Source organism: Mesoplodon bidens (genome assembly GCF_964165515.1).
Source record: "Mesoplodon bidens genome assembly, chromosome: 10".
Taxonomy (NCBI): Eukaryota; Metazoa; Chordata; class Mammalia; order Artiodactyla; family Ziphiidae; genus Mesoplodon; species Mesoplodon bidens.
Window position 1 is genome coordinate 77,995,153 of NC_138172.1, and position 14,746 is coordinate 78,009,898.

At 42.1% G+C, this 14,746-nt stretch overlaps 1 pseudogene across 1 annotated transcript; it reads left to right on the forward strand.

Moving 5' to 3' along the window:
* Positions 1–18: 18 nt before the first annotated feature.
* LOC308624302 (CCA tRNA nucleotidyltransferase 1, mitochondrial-like) lies at positions 19–2,561 on the forward strand (annotated as a pseudogene). Its single transcript has 2 exons — positions 19–82; positions 1,435–2,561. The product of its transcript is annotated as a CCA tRNA nucleotidyltransferase 1, mitochondrial-like (transcript).
* The last annotated feature ends 12,185 nt before the right edge of the window (positions 2,562–14,746 follow it).

Consider the following 14,746-nt stretch of genomic DNA (forward strand, 5'->3'; position numbering starts at 1 on the left):
GGAGGGAGGAGGGAGAAGATGCCGCCTGGCGTTCGCCGAAGAAATTGCAGCTGCTTATTGACCCTGGGAAAACTTTGCGAAGGTATGCACACCCTTGACCCAAATTTACTTCCTTTTTCTAAGATGATTCTCAGTAATTATTTTCTGCGACAGACGCCTTTCTGTTGCTTCTGGCTCAATGATTAAGGACAGCAAACGACCATAAAGCATTAGATCAACTGTATGCCATAAAGAGACCAGCAACTTGGTTCTCAAACGTAGCTGCGCTTTAGAATCAGCTGGAGAGTTTAAAACATACGCGTTGATGCCTGGTCCTACCCCAGAGATTCTGCTTTACTTGGAACAGGATGTGGCCTGGGCATTGGGAATTTTTTTCAGTTCTCCAGGTGATTTGAGGAGATTATGGGGCAAAGTTTGAAATCCTCTGGGCTAATGAATGCAGTTAAGGAAATCCAGACTAAAGAATTCCAAACCCGGAGTCCGCGGAAGCTGGGTCCGTGGATGGTTTTCCAGGTCTTGGAAATCCTTGAAATACGTGGGCCGGTGCATTTTCCTAAATAAAGGATCCAAAGTTTTGAATCAGACTATCACAGAGGTAAGAAACACCCTTCCCCTCAAAAAAAGTGTTAAAAATTTTTGAGCTGAGTTCCAAATGCCTTTGTGGGATGGGAGTGGGTAGAGAGGGAGGTAATATTCTGCCTCAGAAGTAAGAGCAACCAGAACATTCCCTTGGTTGGTTGGCATCTCCTGCATTTCTCAGTGTGAGAGAAGACCTGGCCTCCCTTTCTTTGTCTCTCCTGGGGGGAGGCAGAGTCTCCTGAGAACGGCCACCTTTTCTGGGACAGTGTCCATCTTCTAGGTTCTGCCAGCACAGGGCACACTGTATTGAAATTACCTCTTTGGCCATCTGGCTCATACCACTCATTTGTGAACCCTATGGTGCTGGGCTTCTTCTAGCTTTCCTTGACCCCTTCTACTTCAAGATAACACACTTTCTCAATTATTTGCTTCAAGACTCAATACAGTACTCCTGAAGGTAACTTAACCAAGGCAGAGGTGCCAGCTATTTATTTTCTTATTAAAATATTGTGCTTTGGCCTTTGTACTATACACACTTGGAAGATGCTAAAAATTAATCTAAGGATTAATTCCAATCTATTCTTTCAAACATCTGTCAGTAAAGAAAAGGGTTGTCCAAGTGAGAGAGTGGCATGGACATATATACACTACCGAACGTAAAATAGATAGCTAGTGGGAAGCAGCCGCATAGCACAGGGAGATCAGCTCGGTGCTCTGTGACCACCTAGAGGGGTGGGATAGGGAGGGTGGGAGGGAGGGAGATGCAAGAGGGAAGAGATATGAGAACATATGTATATGTATAACTGATAAGCAGAAACGAACACACCATTGTAAAGCAATTATACTCCAATAAAGATGTTAAAAAAAAAAAGAAATCAGATGTTCAAATTTGGAAAAAAAAAAGAGAGCACGGTACGATCACCGTCAGGCTTCATGAAGAAAATTTTAAGTTACTACGGATTGACGTTGCCGCTGAGGGAAGACATGCTGAGGTCGAATTCGCAACTGAGTGGCAGAAAGATGCCGAACGCAGAGATCTCACTATAAATTCTATGTTTTTAGGTTTTGATGGTACTGTATTTGACTACTTTAATGGTTATGAAGATTTAAAAAATAAGAAAGTTAGATTTGTTGGACAAGCTAGACAGAGGATAAAAAAAGATTATCTTTGGTTTAAGATATTTCAGGTTTTATAGGAAAATTGTAGACACACCTGGTGACCACGATCCTGAGACTTTGGAAGCCACTGCAGAAAATGCAAAAGGCTTGGCTGGAATATCAGGAGAGAGGATTTGGGTGGACCTGAAAAAAATTCTTACTGGTAACCATGTAAATCATTTGATTCACCTCATCTATGATCTTGGTGTGGCTCCTTACATAGGCTTATCTGCTAATGAAAGTTTAGAAGAATTTAACAAAGTCAGTAAAAGTGTTGAAGGTTTTTCACCAAAGCCAATGACTCTCTTGACCTCATTGTTCAAAGTACAAGGTGACGTCACAAAATTGGATCGGAGGTTGAAGATTTCAAAAAAAGAGAAGAATCTTGGTTTATTTATAGTTAAAAACAGGAAAGATTTAATTAAAGCAACAGATAGTTCAGAACCATTGAAACCCTATCAGGACTTCATTATAGATTCTAGAGAATCTGATGCAACTGCTCGTGTGTGTGAACTCCTCAAATACCAAGGAGGGCACGGTCTTCTGAAGGAGATGCAGCAGTGGTCATTCCTCCATTTCCTATAAGTGGCCATGACAACAGAAAAGTGAGCATTTCTTCTGGAAAGGAAATTGGGACTCTCTTACAGCAGTTGCGAGAACAGTGGAAGAAAAGTGGTTACCAAATGGAAAAAGATAAACTGCTAAGTTACATAAAGAAGACCTAAAATTGATGAGAGCTGGCTACTAAAAAGCAGAAGATTTTTGCTAGTCATAGCATCTTTGTGTGCTACGGGCAAATAGCAATTTTGGACCTTGATAAAACAATTTTGAAAAGCATATTTGTATTAAAGCCCTGCTAAGAGAAAGTGTGACAAACAAACCCTCAGTATATTAACAGAGACTGTGTTGCAAGAAAGGGAGCCTCAGAAACGACTGCACACAGGTCAGTAATTAAATGTATTATAAAATAATCCACTGAAATATTTAAATACTATTAAGATATATATTTGGACCCAACACTGTAGAATTCCTACTATGCTATATAGGAAGTATGCAGATTTAGCTATTTGAGATCTGGTTTTGTCATGTATAAAAAGACTTTAAAAAGAAAAAAAAAAGAATGTAAGTACCCACTTTTTACAATGAAAATAACAGTTCACATTCTTAGTAGTGCCTGCTTTATGGTCAACATCCTGAGCTGATCCATGAAGGAATGAATGACAGGAATTTGATGGGAAGAGGTGTGAGCATACAAAAGGTACAAGAATCAGCTTAAAGCCACACTCACAGGGGAAAAGAGCATGAAATTCATCTAAGCAACAACAAGATTGTTTCATTTCGACACTTACTGAGTATCTCCTATGTGTCTGGCACTGTTGGGTACAGCAGAAACAATATTAAGAACTGATGATCCTGTCTGAGGAATTCACAGTCTCAGGGAAGAGAAAGGTTAAAAGATGACTAAAATAGTACAGCAGGTCTGGGTGTTAGAGATGGCTATTGTGCCCCATTATAGGTGCATACTTATTTCAACCAATCATGTGGCTGCCCAGAATAAAAGACTACTTTTCCCAGCCTCCAGTGCTCCTAGGTATGGCCATATGACTAAAATTCTGGCCCAGTAGAATTGCCATGTGTGTCTTCTGGGAAGCATTCCCATTGGCTAGACCTTAGTTATTCATCATCCCTCTCATCCAAGGTCATGAAGACCTGCCAATTCTATCTCAATTAATTCTAATCTAATTCTGTCTCTGTCATTTTTTCCCCTTTGCTCCTCCTCTAAATCCCTTCTGCTCTGGTCAAGGCCTCTTGTCTAGACGATTACACAAACCTCATGACTGGCATCCCTGCCTCTAGTTTTGCCTGGACCTCCCAGTCCTGCAATAAATCTCTTCTTCACACCCTAAGGATAATGAACATTTTAGAACCTAAATCTGGTCATGTTCTTTCCTCACCAAAACCCCGACAAAGTTTCCTCATTATTCTCAGTTTGAAGTTCAAAATCCTAACAAGACAATTCATTCTGATCTCTGTCTATGGTTCAACCCTCCCCACTGCTACAAGGTTGAGTAAACATGTACAAATATGGCACATAGAGCCTTTACTTCCTACATCTGGCTTAGTTTCATCCCCACTACCTGCCAGTCCCTACAAACCCCAGGTTCTACATACTAATCCCATTAGATCATTGTGTTTCTTAACTACCTTGTCCTTGTCATACTTCTGAGCCTTTGTTAGGTGTTGTTTTCTTTTCAATTCCCCTCCTCTGCTTATTGAATCCCTATGAATCTACCCTTTAAGACCAACCTCAAGTGGTACCTCATCTCAGAAGCCTTTCCTAATGTCCTCTCCTCACCTTCTCTACCCTCATATGGAAAGACAGTTGTTCCTCTAGTTTTATCCTACATGTCTCTGTTATAGCATGTATGACATTATACTATAGTTAGTTTACCTCTCTGTGTCGCTGGCCAGATCTTGAGCTCTTTGGGTCCAAAGTTTATGTCTTAATCATCTTCTATCTCCATAGTGAAGATTCAAGATATTGACCTGGCTCAATAAATATTTGTTGAGTGAAACAAACTTGGAAAGTTTAACAAACCATGGAACAGTTAACACACCTGATGTACCTTTTCCTTTTCCAAGCCTTAAATCAAACATCCTGAGTTGTGTTATACAAATAATAACAGGTTTAATCTTGTGTTTTGCTAAAGTGCTGTGTCCTGGACTTCGGTTAAGTGTTTTGTCCATAGCTTTGTTTCCTTAAGCTAGTTCATTTAAGAACTTGCCGTTCTCTGGCCTAAGAAGGAGTATCAGCCATTCTGCAACAGATTGCAAGATTAAGTGCATGGGCATGGTTTGATCAAGTCTCCATGATTACATTCTACAAAGAAGGCATTCTTGGATAAGATCAATTGGGAATAGGATTGCAAGGCAGGCATGGTTCTGGAAGCTTCCTTCTCTCTTGGACAGTAAAAGAGGGATGATTTGAAAAAATAAAATAGCCGATCATTTGAAGGTATGACATCTTTGTCTCACTCCCAGGAACAGTGAGGTGATTAAATTAGTTCCTTTTTCTTTTTCACCTGCAGTGCTCTGAAAAGTGGCCCTGACCTTGAATTGCCCATCATCCATATGCCTTAGGAGTTCACACCTGTAATGTTCTCATTATACCATAAGCTCTTCCATGCAGGGGAATGGACGGAGAAACAACTTCATTAGCAAGAGAAAATTGGAATTGGACCCAGAATCATTTAAGCAATGGAAATTTAGGCAGTATAATCACATACCCCCCAATTCACCATTCCACACACACCCTGCCTCACCCCATCAAGGGCCTTTAGGGTTTTTTTGATGATTGGTCTTTGGTGCCCTGCCTACATCAACTGATCTAAGAAAAAAGGGATTTTTTTCTTTAGAGGGAATTTTCCCTTCTGATTCTATCTTTTTCACTTTTATTCTCCACAGCACTTACTATGTATAGTATTTGACAAAAGATGTCCCAAAGGTCTTAGTGCAATTTTAAATGTTCTTACTTTCAGAAGCATATACGTCACAAACTTTAAAAACCATTTGAAAGTTCAGTTTTTTTACTTCTTCATGCAATTACTACATTTTTTAATGTTTTAGGATAATTCATATTTAATTTTAATTTTTGTCTCTCTAATTGAAGTTAGCAAACATTGACCAAAACAAACAAACAAACAAACAAAAATTAAAACATTAGTCATTCAAGGGAATTCCCTGGCTGTCCAGTGGTTAGGACTTGGCACTTTCACTCCCATGGCCCAGGTTCAACCCCTGGTCCTGGAATTAAGATCCCACAAGCCGCCTACAAGCCACGTGGTACAGCCAAAAAAACAAACAAAAAACAAAGTCATTCAAAATGCACCAAAATGCATAAAGGTAAAGAAATTGAAATACTAACACTTTTAAATGATTTTGTTGTTGTTTGTAACATATATACTGTTGAAGTAATGAAAGCTTGAAACCACTTCAAGATTTTGGGGACATTCTGCTCACACTATGCCTTAAGCTCAATTGAAGTAACTTGCTTGTATCTGAAGTCACTTTTAAAGCAGCATGAACTTTGCTTGGAAAATAATCATTTTATGGAATTATCTGAAATATTCAAAAGCCTTAGAGTAAACGACAATGTGGTTGTCACTTTGTGAGATTTTCAGCCATCTCTCTTCACAGCACTAAAACTAATATTAAATAAAAGATTCATAATGATGAACACAATGGATATTTGTATCTTAATGTAGTCTTTTCTAGAACTGATTTATGAACGGGGTTGTTTGAAAACCCATCCTCCTCTATGTCTTTTCCCAAATCAGTTAGACTCTGTTTTTAATATAGAAACATTTACTGCTTTTAAAATTAAGGATTGTAAATGAGTTGATTGGCTGCTAAAATGGTATTTTATGCAATTTTTCTCTTAGAAGTAAGTGTAAAAATGAGTTTCCTTTTAAGGCATTAAATTCTTGTTTCCCTAATAAAATAAGTATATCTGTTTACAAGCAATTTAAAAAAGTAACTGCACCCTAATTCCTATTGCTTTTTTTTTTTTGGCCGTGCCACACGGCTTGTGGGATCTTAGTTCCCCAACCAGGAATTGAATCCGAGCCCTTGGCAGTGAAAGCGCCAAGTCCTAACCACTGGACCACTAGGGAATTCCCTATTGCTTCTTTTTCCAAGTTCTCCTGTCAGGTGGGCTGAAGACAGAGGGATCTGCAAGGCAGAGAATAAAATTTAAGGGTGGGGAAGCCACGGGTAGAAGGTTGAGTGTTATCTCTGTGGAACTCAGAGAAAGGTATAACTTGAAATTTCACAGGTCATAAGCTCTTAGTTTGAGTGATTACTATATGCCAGACATTTTCACAAATATCATCCTACATTAATCGTATGAGTCAAGAATCCTTAATCATATTTTACAGATGAAGAGACAAATTTTCAGAGAGGCAAGCGACTGGTCCAAGCTCACACAGCCAAGCAGTAAAGCTAGAATCCTACCCAGCTGCTTGGCGATGACTCCTGCTGGTGGCAGAAACTAAGACCCAGTTTGAGAAGTGCAACTTTATTCAGCTCAGATCAGGAAAGAACCTGAGATCCATGCTCCCTTTACCTCCGACCCTCGCTGAAGACAGATCTCTAAATTCACTATGAACACTGCCCCCAGCCATTATATATCCACACTATTGAAAGTTTTTCAAATTTGTTTGTTTGGCTTTTTTCTACCTTTTGACCCCGTTCACCCATTTCTCGCACCCCTACCTTCCACCTCTGGCAATTACCAATCTGTCCTCTGTATCTATATGCTTGTCTTTTGGGAGTTTTGTTTTGTTTTTTAATTTATTTTTGGCTGCGTTGGGTCTTTGTTGCTGCACGCAGGCTTTCTCTAGTTGCAGTGAGCGGGGGCTACTCTCCGTTGCAGTGCGTGGACTTCTCATTGCAGTGCCTTCTCTTATTGCGGAGCACGGGATCTAGGCACGCAGGCTTCAGTAGTTGTGGCGTGCGGGCTCAGTAGTTGTGGCCCATGGAGCTTAGTTGCTCTGTGGCATGTGGGATCGTCCCGGACCAGGGCTTGAACCCATGTCCCTTGCATTGGCAGGAGGATTCTTAACCACTGCGCCACCAGGGAAGTCTCTGTTTTGTTTTTTTAGATTCCATGTATAAGAGAGTCATGCGGTATTTGTCTTTTTCTGTCTGACTTATTTCACTTAGCATAATGCCCTCGAGTTCCATCCATGTTATTATATTGCAAATGGCAAGATTTCCTTCTTTTTTATGGTCCATGCATGTTACTGCAAACGGCAAGCTTTACTTGGTTTTTACACACATACTAGAATTTCTTTATCCATTCATCCATTGATGGACACTTAGGCTGTTTCCATACCTTGGCTATTGTAAATCGTACTGCAGTGAACATGGGGGTGCAGATATCTTTTTGGATTAGTGTTTTCATTTTCTTTGGATAAATACCCAGAAGTGGGATTGCCAGTAGTTCTTATTTCTTATTCGTGTTTGTATTACCTCACAGCACTTGGAACAGTACTCTTCAAACAGGGGTTGAGAAACATTTGCCTGCTTAATTCAAGATGAGCAGTAAATCCAAACTTTTTTCTGGGATACATTGACTTGAGCTGATATAAAAACAAGAGTATGTTTGGGAAACTTACCCCCCAGGTATTTATGTTCCAAGAGAGAAAGGAAGGGGAGAAAGGGAATTATGTAGTCTTTTCCTTCCTTCCTTTTTTCCTTCCTTCTTACTTTCCTTCTCTTGTTTTTCTCCATCTCTCTCTCCTTATTGTTTTTGGTTTGGTATGACACCTGTTATACACACTGAAACTTTTCCTTAGAAACATGTCAACATGTTTATTAAAATCTTTTTGGTATATCTGTACTTTCTAAATATCTTTAGACTGTCATACCACTCTTTAAAAAATCAGAAGGAAGGAGTGAAGGGAGGGACCGAGGGAGGGAAAGCTAGAAAGGAAAGAGAAAGAGTGCTAACTACAGGCTAGGCAACTTGCTAGGTAGATCTCATTTGTTAATTTGTGCATTTGTGAGCTGGATAATTTTATCCACATTTACACGCAAGAAAAACTCAAGTGTGAAGAAATGTAACTTCTTACATTGTAAGAAGTAAATCTTCTTTCCCCATGTAGGTCATTACTCCAACTCCTCTTTCTAAAATAGCAATCCTTGCTATTTTCCGTACTCTTCCCTGTTTTATTTTTATCAGCATTTTTCTTTACCCGGCATTGTATTTTATCTTTATGTGTTTACGTTATCGTGTTCTGTCTCCCTGATAAGAATTTAAGCCCTGTACTTACATCTTACAATGTACTTAGATACCTAAGTTACACAGGTGTGAAGTTTCAGAATCAAGACTTGAACCCAGGCTTGCCTAGCTGGCCTACTCTTTGGATTATTTTGTACAATAAACCAGAGTGGTGAGATTTGTCTCAAAAATTACATTCGGGGAGTTTCCTGGCGGTCCAGTAGTTAGGTCTCCATGCTTTCACCACCAGTGCCCAGGTTCAATCCCTTCTTGGGGAACTAAGATCCCAAAAGCTGCGCAGCAAGGCCAAAAAATAAAAAATTACATTTGGTTTTTGTAATTATGTTGTTGTTAATATTGGGTTTTGCCTTTTCAGTCCTCAATTTTGACCAGTGTAATGACTAGATTTAAAACCTGTGGCCCATTTTTCATCCTCCACGTCCTCAAAGATGAGCTCCCCAACCCTCTGCCATTTCAGCTGCAAGAGCAGGCAGGGCTGAGCCACCTGGTAAGGACAGTCAAGGACGTCCCCTCTGGCCCCTGGACCAGGCAGAAGATGCGAGCAGCAGTGGTGTGGAAGCTGATTCCCAGGGGTGTCGGACTCCCCTTCTTTGCTCTGTTTTGTTTCTTTATCCTTCCTTGAATCACATGTCCTCAGCTTCACCTTCCAAGCTTTCTCCCACCTCCCCCTGACTCTACTTACCCTTTGGAGTCCTTCTTCATCCCCTATGTCCAAGATGCTAATCATGGAACAAAAGCAACAGTAGGAGAAGTAAACCAAGCCAGACAATGGAGAAGAAAGCCAAATATCTTTCCAAATATAAGAGGAAGAAGCAAATCCTCTGAAAGAGGCTGTCATGGGGTGATGACTTGGGTATCAGGGCTTGGGAAGGGATGGTTCCTTTCGACTCCCGCAGGAGGATTGAGCTGGTCCAATACAGAGGCTGGGATCTTGAGAAATAAAGACTTGCCCGAGGTGGGGACTCTCAGGACCACAGAAGGATCAGTTACACCTTCAGGGGATACAGGAGGGCTTCTCAGCAGAGATGACACATGAGGAGGGCTTTCCTGAAGGCAGCTTAGCTGTGCCGTTCAGACGAGGAGAGGGGCATCTGTCTCCCCCACCAGAGGAGCAGCCAAGCAAAGACAGAAGGTCCTCTAAGACCCTCCGGGGTACAACCCCTGGAAACCTGTCCACTTTCACCTACCAGTCCTTTCCATGCTCACTCCTCTCCAGCCACACCCACCTCCTGGCAGGGTCTCAAACTCACTACCCAGATCCTGCCCCAGGGCTTTTGCACTTCCTCCCCTCCGCCCCTGCCTATCTCTTTCCTCCTCCCTCACTGCTCACATGCCCCTCCTCAGAGAAGCCCTCTCTAACTCCTCTTTCTTTTTTTTTTTATTTTTATTGGAGTATAGGTGATTTACAATGTTATGTAGTTTCTGTTGTACAGCAAAGTGAATCAGTTACATGTATATATATATATATATATATCCCCTCTTTTTTTAGCTTCTTTCCCCATATAGGTCATTACTCCAACTCCTCGTTCTAAAATAACAATCCTTGTTATTTTCCGTACTCTTCCCTGCTTTATTTTTATCAGCACTTTTCTCTACCTGGCATTGTATTTTATCTTTATGTGTTTACGTTATCGTGTTCTTTCTCCCTGATAAGAATTTAAGCCCTGTACTTACACAACCTTTTCCTCTAGCTTCTTAGCAGACCTGGAAAGATTCCCCTTTTCTGCATTAGCCACATAACTTTCCCTTTGCCTTAGAATTCCATCACCCAGAGGGCTTTGCATAAAAACTCTTCCCACTCAGGGCAAATGGTCCTCACAATTCATTTGTGAATCCAAATGAGATTGCCTTATCCCCATTTAACCTTTGCTATCTTTTTTCCCTTGGGCTTTATTATCTCAAAATGATACATTCTACCTCTCCCTTACCTGTCTGTGCCCTGGTCTGTGGCAAGCTGTCTGCTGTAATGCTGAGGGCCTGCTTCAGACCTGGGGCAAAAACCGTAAGGTGGGACCCGCTAGCCCGGCTGTGTTTTTCTCCAGACTCTGGTCGAGCTGCTTGGATGCAGGCACATGGAGGCCTGGGTAAAGTTGTAGCTTACAACAGAAGGGAAAGGCGGGGTGTGGAGGGTGCCTGCCATGGGGGCCTCACAGAGATGGGTCCTGGAATCTACGCCGAGGAAGTGAGGACATGGGGACAGATGGCAGGTGATTGGAGGTAGGTGGGAGGAGCCTCTCCGCCCCACCCAAAGCCACGTCTTAAGTCCCAGAACCTGTGACGGTTACCTCATAAGGCAAAAGAAACTCTGCAGATGTGATGAAGTTAAGGATCTTGAGATGGGGGGAGATTACTCGGGGTTGTCTGGTGAGTCATAAATGTGGTCACAAGGGTTTTTAGAAGAGGGAGGTAAAAAGGTCAAAAGATCGAGGAGGAAGTGTGACGGCAGAAGCAGAGGTTAGAGTGATGCGCTGTGAAGACGAACGAAGGCCATGAGCGCAGGAGTGTAGGTGGCTTCTAGATGCTAAAAAACACAAGGAAATGGATTCTCCCCTAAGAGCTTCTAGGAGGAACCAACCGTGCTGACACCTTGACTTTAGCTCAGTGAGACTGATTTAAAAATTCTGACTGCACCATTGTAAGAGAAGAAATTTGTGTCGTTTTAAGCATCCTCCCTCCAAAAAGAGTTCTGCCCTAAGGCTGTGTGAGAACTGTCAAGTCCCAGGGTGTCCCCTGAATTTAATCAGGAAGCCACTATCATTGCATCATCATCCTCATCCTCATTCTCATCCTTCTTACCATCCTCACCATTAGCATCTTCAGGCTTACCTTCACTGCCACCAACCTCAGCAACAGTTAATATTTACTGAGCTCTTGCCATATGCTGGGTTCCTTGATAAGTGTTTTATGTGCATTATTTAAACTTCCTATCTATAATAACCCTCCATAGGGGCCTCCCTGGTGGCGCAGTGGTTGAGAGTCCGCCTGCCGATGCAGGGGATACGGGTTCGTGCCCCGGTCTGGGAGGATCCCATATGCCGCGGAGCGGCTGGGCCCGTGAGCCATGGCCTCTGGGCCTGCGCGTCCGGAGCCTGTGCTCCGCAACGGGAGAGGCCACAACAGTGAGAGGCCCACATACCGCAAAAAGAAAAAAAAAAAAAAAAAAAAAAAAAAACCCTCCACGGAAGATACTATTATTACCCTTATTTGAGAGATGAAGAAAATGAGATTGAAAGTTAACTTATTGGACAGAGGTTTTATAGGCTGTCTACCAGGTAGAGAAATGCACATATTTCCTGTCTCATGGTTTGCCAAATTGTGCTAAACAGGGTTTGAGATTGGAAGTAGGGGAGCCAGTGGGGAAAAGAATCTGATCCCTTAGTATATCCCTTTCTTATATCTGCTTCCCTTTTGGGGATTTGGGGTGGGGGAAAAACACCCCATCCATTAGAACCAAGCTAAGATAGAACCCTAGTCCCTGATCCATGACTCTGGCAATGGGTCCCTGGAAGACACTCCAGTAATAATAATAATCACCATTTGCAAACCTACTATGTCCTGGGCAGGCCATAAATGGAATTTCTAATCTTCACAACTATCCTGTATAGTAGGTGTTTTGACTGACATTTTATCGATGAGAAAACTAAATCTCAGCTAGGTTAAAGGACTTCCCGAGGTTACCTGGCTATTTTACTTAGGAAGGGGCTAAGTCAAGATTCCAACCAAAGTGTAATATCACAGTCCATGTTGTTTCAATTACATACCTTCTGTACTCAACTCCCACAAACAGGGTATATCTTGAGGTCCATTCAGGCTTACACTCACCTTTGGCTTCAGTATCTGGTCTTATCTTGGTTTACCTGGGGCCTCAGTGGGTGCTGTGACTACTGTAGTTCAGATTTCTGCTGAGCTGGACTCTGCATAGGTGGTGTTCTAGTTTTTGAACCCAGATCATAACTACCCCAACCTTGGGGTTGGTTGCTTGGCTGGCTGCTTGGCCAAGCAAACCTCAGTATTTCATTCTGAGATAGTCACAGGTTCCAGGAATGCGGACATGGACATCTTTTATTAATTATTCAGCTACCACCAAGGAGGGAAGGTGGGAGGGGGGTAATGAATTGGGAGACTGGGATTGACATATATACACTAATATGCATAAAATGGATAACTAATAAGAACCTGCTGTATAGCACAGGGAATTCCACTTTGCTGTACAGTAGAAACTAACACAACATTGTAACACAACTCTACCCCAATAAAAAAGAAAAAAAAAAGGAGAAAAGAAAATTATTCAGCTACCACGGCAGATAACGCAGATCAACTCAACCTTGGACCTGGTGCCCAGGTCCCTGCTGTCCAAATGTGGCTCTGGAGTCCACATCTCATCTTACTGTACACTTTGTCCCCCTGTCACAACCGGCCAAACTCTCCAGAAATTCAACAGTAAATAGTTATAGAATGCCTACTACATGCCAGTCACTGCGAGAGGCTCCAGGGATTCCAGAGAACCTACTCTCCCATCACAGGTGGGAAGCAGCGGGTAAAAAACAAGTAAAAAGAGAATTAAGTAAAATAATTAGAAGTTTTAATAAGTTCTACAAAGTAGCAACATTCTGAGTGACATGGGCAAGAACTCTCTGAGGAGGTATGCTTAAAACTGAGTCCCAGGGCTTCCCTGGTGGCGCAGTGGTTGAGAGTCCTTCTGCCGATGCAGGGGACACGGGTTCGTGCCCCAGTCCGGGAAGATCCCACATGCCGCGGAGCGGCTGGGCCCGTGAGCCATGGCCGCTGAGCCTGTGCGTCCGGAGCCTGAGCTCCGCAATGGGAGAGGACACAACGGTGAGAGGCCCGCGTACCACAAAACAAAACAAAACAAAACAAAACAAAACTGAGTCCTAAAGGAAGAAAAAGAGCAAGAGCACATAAAGATTGTGGAGAAGAATATTCCAGACAGAGAGAAAAGGATGGACTAAAGCCTTTAAAGAACTTGGCCCCTTCAAGGCACAGAAGGAAGGGGAGAATGCCAAAGATGGCCAACAGGGTGGTGGGGGGCCAGATGCTGTGAGCCCCGACAGTCCTCTGGATGTTATTCTCAGCAAAGTCCATTGAAAGGAGAGTACAGTTTAAGCTGAGAGAGGTTGTCAATGATTAAAGGACTTACTTGCCCTCCAAGCTCGGGCTGTACAATTCTCCAACAGGAAGATGGAGGACAAAATGCAAGCCACGCCTCAAAGCAGGCTCCCTTCCCTTGATGGAGGAAACTAAATGTTCACTCAAAGGCGTTTCTCTGTACTTGGAAAGGGGTTCCTGGCCTTGTTCCCTTGTCTGACACTGCAGCTTCTTTACAACTCAGCCTCAAAGGTAGCTTTTTTTGCCTTAAACATCATCATGCTCTTTCACTATTTCCCAATCTGGGAATCTATCCTAAGGAATAATCATCGATGCAAACAAGAATTTATGTAGGAGACTTATAGCATCATTGCAATAGTGAAAATTTGAAAACAACCTAAATATCCACCAGGAGGGAAATATTTAAATTATACTATATATTAAAATAATGGAATAGTATGTAGTTATTACAATAACATGTTTTGAGAATAATGTGCTTCCATATGTTTAGTTATGTAAAAATCTTTGTAATATAACATGAAATTAATGTAAATATTAGTTAAGAATATTGTACATATATGCATATACATACACACATCCTCAATTTTATTTGAGGTATTGAAACCAAGCAAGACCTTGTGGAGCCCTCCTGGGTACAAAAGCCTTTCCATGTCCCCCAGTTCTTGTTTCTGGAAAAAGGCTTTATTCCCCTAGGCCTTCCCTGGGTTCCAAAGAGCAAATTCAAGCAATTGTTAATTATAGAAGGAGTGAATGCAGAGACTGAGGAAAAGCAGTCAAGAAACAATAGTGTAACATAAAACCGATAAAACCTGAGTCCTAGTTCCTCCTCAAGGGATATCCATAACAATCTGATACTGTATCTTTGAGTTGTTCTGCAGGAACTAAGGCCCCCACCCAGGTGAAGGACACTAACTACCTGCAAAGATCCCAGACCGTTTGGAAGCAGAAGGCTGATGATTGAGATTCCCGGTAACCACCATTACCTCCCACCAACCAGTCAGAAGAAGGTCATGCCCCCTGCAGCCTTCACCCCAAATGTTTCCTTTAAAAACTATTCCCAAGGCTTCCTTGGTGGTG